Source organism: Brachyhypopomus gauderio, chromosome 16 (genome assembly GCF_052324685.1).
Source record: "Brachyhypopomus gauderio isolate BG-103 chromosome 16, BGAUD_0.2, whole genome shotgun sequence".
Taxonomy (NCBI): Eukaryota; Metazoa; Chordata; class Actinopteri; order Gymnotiformes; family Hypopomidae; genus Brachyhypopomus; species Brachyhypopomus gauderio.
This window is the reverse complement of record NC_135226.1, coordinates 3,736,145-3,743,346: the sequence shown is the minus strand read 5'-3', so window position 1 is coordinate 3,743,346 and position 7,202 is coordinate 3,736,145. Positions and strand designations below refer to the sequence as shown.

At 43.1% G+C, this 7,202-nt stretch overlaps 1 protein-coding gene across 3 annotated transcripts in view; it reads right to left on the bottom strand.

Annotated features, from left to right (window-relative positions):
• Positions 1–5,404, bottom strand: part of fam110b (family with sequence similarity 110 member B) — a 38,180-nt gene extending 32,776 nt beyond the window's left edge. Inside the window, exon 1 of one of the 3 annotated variants that reach the window (XM_076977049.1) lies at positions 5,134–5,404. The gene's annotated coding sequence lies outside the window, so the exon portion shown is untranslated. Of the gene's footprint in view, positions 559–5,133 lie in introns of those variants that run through there. The other 2 variants (XM_076977046.1, XM_076977047.1) reach the window with 2 other exon arrangements.
• Between the last annotated feature and the right edge of the window lie 1,798 nt (positions 5,405–7,202).

The window sequence follows — 7,202 nt, the reverse complement described above, 5'->3', positions numbered from 1 at the left end:
CGGCTGGTTCTTATCTACCGCGGACGCCAACGCGCCATACAGCTGCAGGCCACACCGTTTGGCACACAGCGAGCGAGGACGCGTCCCATCAGAACTCCCCACCGGCGCGGGCTGTTTGGTGAGGCAGAAGCAGCTCAATCGTTCATTATCCATCTCGTCCGTCAGCCCGTCTCAACAAAAGTTCCTCTTCTTCGCTGATCAACAACAGTTGCCTTGTATCCAGCACTATGTTTAACTGTGTGGGGTGTGTGTTTACACTGGGGTCTGGTTCTAATGTTCCTTGTTTACTCTGTGGGAGAGAGCAGCTTTGGGCTTCCTGCTCCAGCAGATTTGCCCCACCCCATTTGTGCCACCTATGACGTCATAGTGGTCGCAGGGGACTGTGGAGCGAGTGGTGTGAACATCGAGCAATGCGGATGGTCCAGGGTCACAGTGGTGTTTCTGTGACCCAAGTAGTTATGAACCAGGCCTCCGTGTGGCTTTCAGCCCGGCAGTGTAATCACTACAGAAATAACCCACACAATCCTCCTGTACCAAGGTTCACCCTGGCACTACAAACTCACTCATGACACTCCAACCAAGGCATCAGCTTAGAAAAGAACGCCATGTGTTGCACACAAGAAAATTGGCAGCAGTGTGGCCTGCCCTCTCCTCCACTCTTCTCTTTCCCTCCTCTCCTCCACTCTTCTTTCCCTCCTCTCCTCATTCTACCTCTCTCTCCATACTCCACACTGTCCTGTATACCACTCCTCTCCCCAAGTCCTGTTCTGTCCTGACTGACAGCTGTCCTAGTGAACCCTTCTCCTCCCTAAGAAAGAGAGAAGGAAATATCCATTTAATATTCATATAATAAAATGCCTGTGCGGTAGATAGATAGGTGTGCGTGATTTTTGTTTTTAACTCGGGCGTGACCACGTGAAGCAGACTGCTCTGGCTATCTCTGAGCTTATTTGACTTTGGTAAGGGTACATTTGTGTGTCACAGAAGCGACAGAGCTTTCCTGCTTAGTCAATGATATTTTTTAAAACCAAACAAATGGTTGGTTAACTCCACATGTGGGATTATCATCATCATACTCGTACGGCTCATACCAGTAGCATTTAAAGTAACACTGTGCAACACTGGTGTAAGCAACAGAAATAGCCCTATTCATTTTCTCTTAATTTTAATCTTGTACAAAAAGATAGAGGCCACTGAACATAGCTCTAGTCTTTTTAGCTGCAGAAGAACCATACAAAGCACAACTTTTGTCCTACATGGAGCTGTACTATGAAGTTTTTACATGCTCACCTCATGTACCATAAAAACAGACCCGCAACATCTCAAACTTTACCTGTACTTCAGGGCAAAACCTGCTGACCAACTTGATCAAGAACCATTACCCAGTTGCTACCCACTGGACCCACACACCACTACCTGCTGGATTTATTCACTAACTAGTGCAGGACAGGATACATGATATGGAGAGACTGTGGCACTAAATGCCTAAGCCTCTGGTGGTACGAGCTCCAGCGTGCCAATTTTCCGAGCCCCAACCCAGGTTACAGGTGTTAAACGGAGATGTCACCCAGGCCAGTACAACTTCTCAGCTCTCTTCGTGGGTCCTGCCCAAGAATCACTTCAATTGGATTTGCATCTGTTCCCACCGAGCCCATGTTCTTCATGGTGCCTCTGCTTAAGTCATCATGGCATTCTTCCTGTGTTTGGCATTTCACTCGTGGAACAGTCCCAACGCCACTTCACAACAGCACCAACAAGGTCCAGCAGACATCATTCTCTCAGCGAGCGCAGAGCATGCTAAACCAGGCGCAGCTCAAGGCACTACAGCCAATCGATGCTCCCTATTACCTGAGGTAACCCACACTGATAAAAGAAAAAGTTATACACCACAGTATAAACAAGTGATAACCTCACAGCCACACCTCTGTACTCAACTTTCACACACACTGAGGTTTCATGAACACACTTTACTCAAACTATCTGACTGAAATTTGCCAGTTTTGAGGAACTACGAAGGCCTTCAAACACGACTGATGTCTTAGCCTGTACAGCGTTTCGGTCTTCAACATGCTCACAAGTAACACTAGTTGCTCTACATGACAGAAATTCTGAGCCCTAACAGGACTCCTTACGGATAAAGTGTCTAGGCGACAGGTCCTTATTTCATGTGATTACCATATGACCCCCCCCACAACCACCCATTAGCTGTTCTAATCCTAATACTCTGAAACCCTGTTTGTGCCAGGCATCAAGTCACTGTAGCTAGTGTAAAAGCACCAGAAAGGTGTTTACCATGAGACTTTCGATGAGGCATCCACACAACATCTCGCTTCCATCACCTCCCACTGTACGACGGCTGGTCCTACAGGTTTTACCTTATGTGCACACGACCCTTGCAACATTCGGGCCTCCCTAGCATACCCCCCCCCCCACCTCTTCTAGCAGCACACGTTTCAATAAAACCTAACCTGAAGATCTAAAACAACTCTGAAATGTAATCCTACATTTCATTTCATTAATCTAGATTAATCTATATTAAAATGGCTCATATGTGTTCTACCCAAGTAATGACTAAAAGTCAGTTTTTGAGATAGGGTTTCTTAATACAGAGGGTGCATTAGACCAGGGGCTCATCTCCTGTTTCCAAAATGCATCAATGACTGCTTGAGGAAGCTGTTCTACTTTGATACTTGAAGAAAAAAAACATGCTCAATAAAATGTAGGCTACTCGTGTTCAACGGTTTATTCAGTTAAACATGAATTTGTAAGCCTACATACTGTACATTAAATAACATGTTTATTCAGCTAAACATGATATTTGAAATGTAAGCCAACATTTAGTACATTTAACCTCACGGACGTAATTTTCAAAAGTCAGTTTTGGTCCTCTGTAGTTTTAAGGGTTAAAAAGAAATATTTAAATAGTGACGAATCTAGCGCTAGGACCATGTAGAAAACGACCGCTCCGAGCTCTGCTCCGGTAACACTTTACGTTCCTAAAAATGAATTTTCCATTAAGCAAACCTGACGACTTCGTGGCTGCATCCATGTAAACACACGTACGATTTGTAATTCACAGGTTTGAAAACTCGTTCTCGCCCCTACTGTGCAATTTGGTTAGGAATACAGCCGAGCTAAACTATCAAGTTGAAAGTCATCATAGTTTGCTTACCCATTTTGACCCAGTTCCCAACCCAACTTTAAAAATAGATTAACGGCGATAATTTTTATATCACCCGATAAGAGTATCAAATTAACGACCGCCGTTAACGCCGTTAACGGCCCACCACTAACATAAATATAATGTAATTAGGCATCAGAAGCAGGATGCCCCTCAGTATGAACACAGATGATTTAGCCCAGTGGAGCTACAGTGTTATATGTCTGTAACAGCAAACGCTGATCAGTTGCTTGCAGAAGGAATTCAGCACCAAACATTAGGGTGACACACTGGAGGGTAATAACACTAACAGGTGACACACTGGAGGGTAATAACGTTACCAGGTGACACACTGGAGGGTAATAACACTACCAGGTGACACACTGGAGGGTAATAACACTACCAGGTGACACACTGGAGGGTAATAACACTACCAGGTGACACACTGGAGGGTAATAACGTTACCAGGTGACACACTGGAGGGTAATAACGTTATCAGATGACACACTGAAGGGTAATAACGTTACCAGGTGACACACTGGAGGGTAATAACGTTACCAGGTGACACACTGGAGGGTAATAACACTACCAGGTGACACACTGGAGGGTAATAACACTACCAGGTGACACACTGGAGGGTAATAACAGTACCAGGTGACACACTGGAGGGTAATAACACTACCAGGTGACACACTGGAGGGTAATAACACTACCAGGTGACACACTGGAGGGTAATAACGTTACCAGGTGACACACTGGAGGGTAATAACGTTATCAGATGACACACTGAAGGGTAATAACGTTACCAGGTGACACACTGGAAGGTAATAACGTTACCAGGTGACACAATGGAGGGTAATAACGTTATCAGGTGACACACTGAGGGGTAATAACACTACCAGGTGATACACTGGAGGGTAATAACGTTATCAGATGACACACTGAAGGGTAATAACGTTACCAGGTGACACACTGGAGGGTAATAACGTTACCAGGTGACACACTGGAGGGTAATAACGTTACCAGGTGAAACACTGGAGGGTAATAACGCTACCAGGTGACACACTGAGGGGTAATAACACTACCAGGTGACACAATGGAGGGTAATAACACTACCAGGTGACACACTGAGGGGTAATAACGCTAAGAGGTGATACACTGGAGGGTAATAACGCTACCAGGTGACACACTGGAGGGTAATAACGTTACCAGGTGACACACTGGAGGGTAATAACGCTACCAGGTGACACACTGGAGGGTAAAAACGTTACCAGGTGAAACACTGGAGGGTAATAACGCTACCAGGTGACACACTGAGGGGTAATAACACTACCAAGTGACACACTGGAGGGTAATAACACTACCAGGTGACACACTGAGGGGTAATAACACTACCAGGTGACACACTGGAGGGTAATAACGCTACCAGGTGACACACTGAGGGGTAATAACGCTAAGAGGTGATACACTGAAGGGTAATAACGTTACCAGGTGACACACTGGAGGGTAATAACACTACCAGGTGACACACTGGAGGGTAATAACGCTACCAGGTGACAATATATAGTAATATGATGTAATATATGGCAGATAAAGTCAGTGGTGCTCCGTGTTGTCCTCTTGGTGAGGAGCTGCTCTATGACAGCAGATATCGCCCTTTCGGTGCAACAGCCCGAATTCTGGACAAATGGAGCAAGCTAATGAATTAAACCGCATGACTTTGAACACGAACTGATATGGTCCATGAAGACTCGCACGTAGTACCTGACAGTCAAACTGGATTATAGTCTGATATTGTATAAAATGACAACTGGCGCTCGCAGCATTTTTATGTAATTTGGGGTGTCTGCAGCTGAACAATAGCTGGTGATGCTACACACACCACTGCTGCATGTCTCTCTAAGATATGAACAAACACTACTGGTGCCACAATTACGTACTGGCTCAAACGCTAAAGCAAACAAAACACTCACCTTGGCGGTGTGAGCGACCTACGAATGATGCGGTGGGTCTCCGCTATGTCCACCGCCGCCCCGCAGCCTCGTCTCGCCCAGCACCAGATATCTTACTGAACCCTCACTGCATTGAGCCTTCGTCCTCTTGTAGACGTCCATGAAACGGGGGGGGACCCACAAGACCAAATCCATACAATCCCATTTACTCAACAACCGAATAAAAAATGTTGAGACATTAGCCCTTATAATTTAAAATAAAATAATGGTAACTCCACTTTGTGATTTGTTCAATGTCAGTCAATGACGTATACAGTATTTTCTAGAAAGTCCTCCCCTACATTTGAAAGTACCGTGGTCCAGTTTTTCTTAAAGAGGACTCACGGAAAACTGGTCATCATTTGCTGTCCAAAGGCGGCTGATAATATATATTTGAATATATATTTTAAGCTTGAACTTTATTTTGAGTTCATGTACAAGTTTGAGTTTGTACATTTTCATGACTATGCCTAACTGATCAAGTAGTGCAGGTCCTTGTACCTTGTAGTTGTATTAATGTTGACTTGATAGGTTACATACTATATTTGAATTAAATTATTTGGTTTTGGTATTAATGAGCAACCACATTTTATTTCATTTATGATTTCGATTTTACATTTTTATTAGATTCAAAGCACCTCATGGACCTGGGTTGTAATACAGTCACTCATGGATAACAAGCAGTACTTTTCCCACAAGGAGGCAATACTGGAACACACACACACACACACACACACACACACACACACACACACACACACACACACACACACACACACACACACATACATACACACACACGCACACACACACACACATACATACACACACACACACACACACACACACGTGTACACACACACACACACACACACACACACACACACACACATATATACACACACATACACACACACACACACACCTTCACACACACACGCACACATACACACACACACACACACATACACACACACACACATGTACACACACACACATGTACACACACACAGACACACAAACACACACATACACACACACACACACACACACACAAACCAGCGATGTTGTGCTTTGCATCAATGACACTGTGTGTTCTTGTTTGACTGTACCTGTGTTGATCTAATGAAACCCAAATTCAAGAAATCATATCACACCATATGTAGATATTTTATTTTCTAAGTTACAGTATTGGAAATAAGAATTGTGTGCTTTTATAAATAAGCAAACTGGAAAAGTACAATCATTTTGCATTTTGTTCCTAGATTAGACTTGTTTTTTCAATAGAAGACATTATATAAATAATAATAATAATAATAATAATAATAATAATAATAAGCAGTAAATTAAATTTAACTATATAACTAAAAATATATTTAACTATTTTTGAGCCAAACGCACAAAATATGTAACTGAATAAAGTTCTGCAAATGACTCATATTGCAGTGCCAATAATACCACCTTGCTATAGCTAATGTACACAATCATTTTTGGTCTGTTCAATGACTGCAGGCAAAAATGAGCCAAAATTCACAGTTAAAGCAATTATTACCAATGATTACCAATTATTACCAATTATTGGATGGTCAGTAATCATTTTACTGCATTCACTTAGTGTGAGACTATAGACCTTCCTAACTGACCCACCACAATATTACAAAAGCTGATGTTTTCTCCTAGTTTAACTACAGGTCTCTCCTTAGACCCTTGGAAAGATCAGGATCATCGGTCTGAGGGGTAAAGGTTGCAAACAGTACAGATCACTTAAGTCAGTTTAAACATGGATCAAGAAACACAGAATTCATGACCAGGTCTCAGTACGAGAACGAGAGACTTTAACTCTGGTGCTACACAGCTTACAACAATGAAGGAAAACTGACATCTACCAACTTTTTAATTGCTACAGGACCATCTACTCTTGAATACAGGAGAGTCAAACTTCTGAACCAGACTTACATCATCACTTCTACCTGAACCGACTCTATAAGTGTAACACGAGGTACTCAGAAAACTGTTTGCACACCTGCACACACTCTTTATTACTGTCTCTT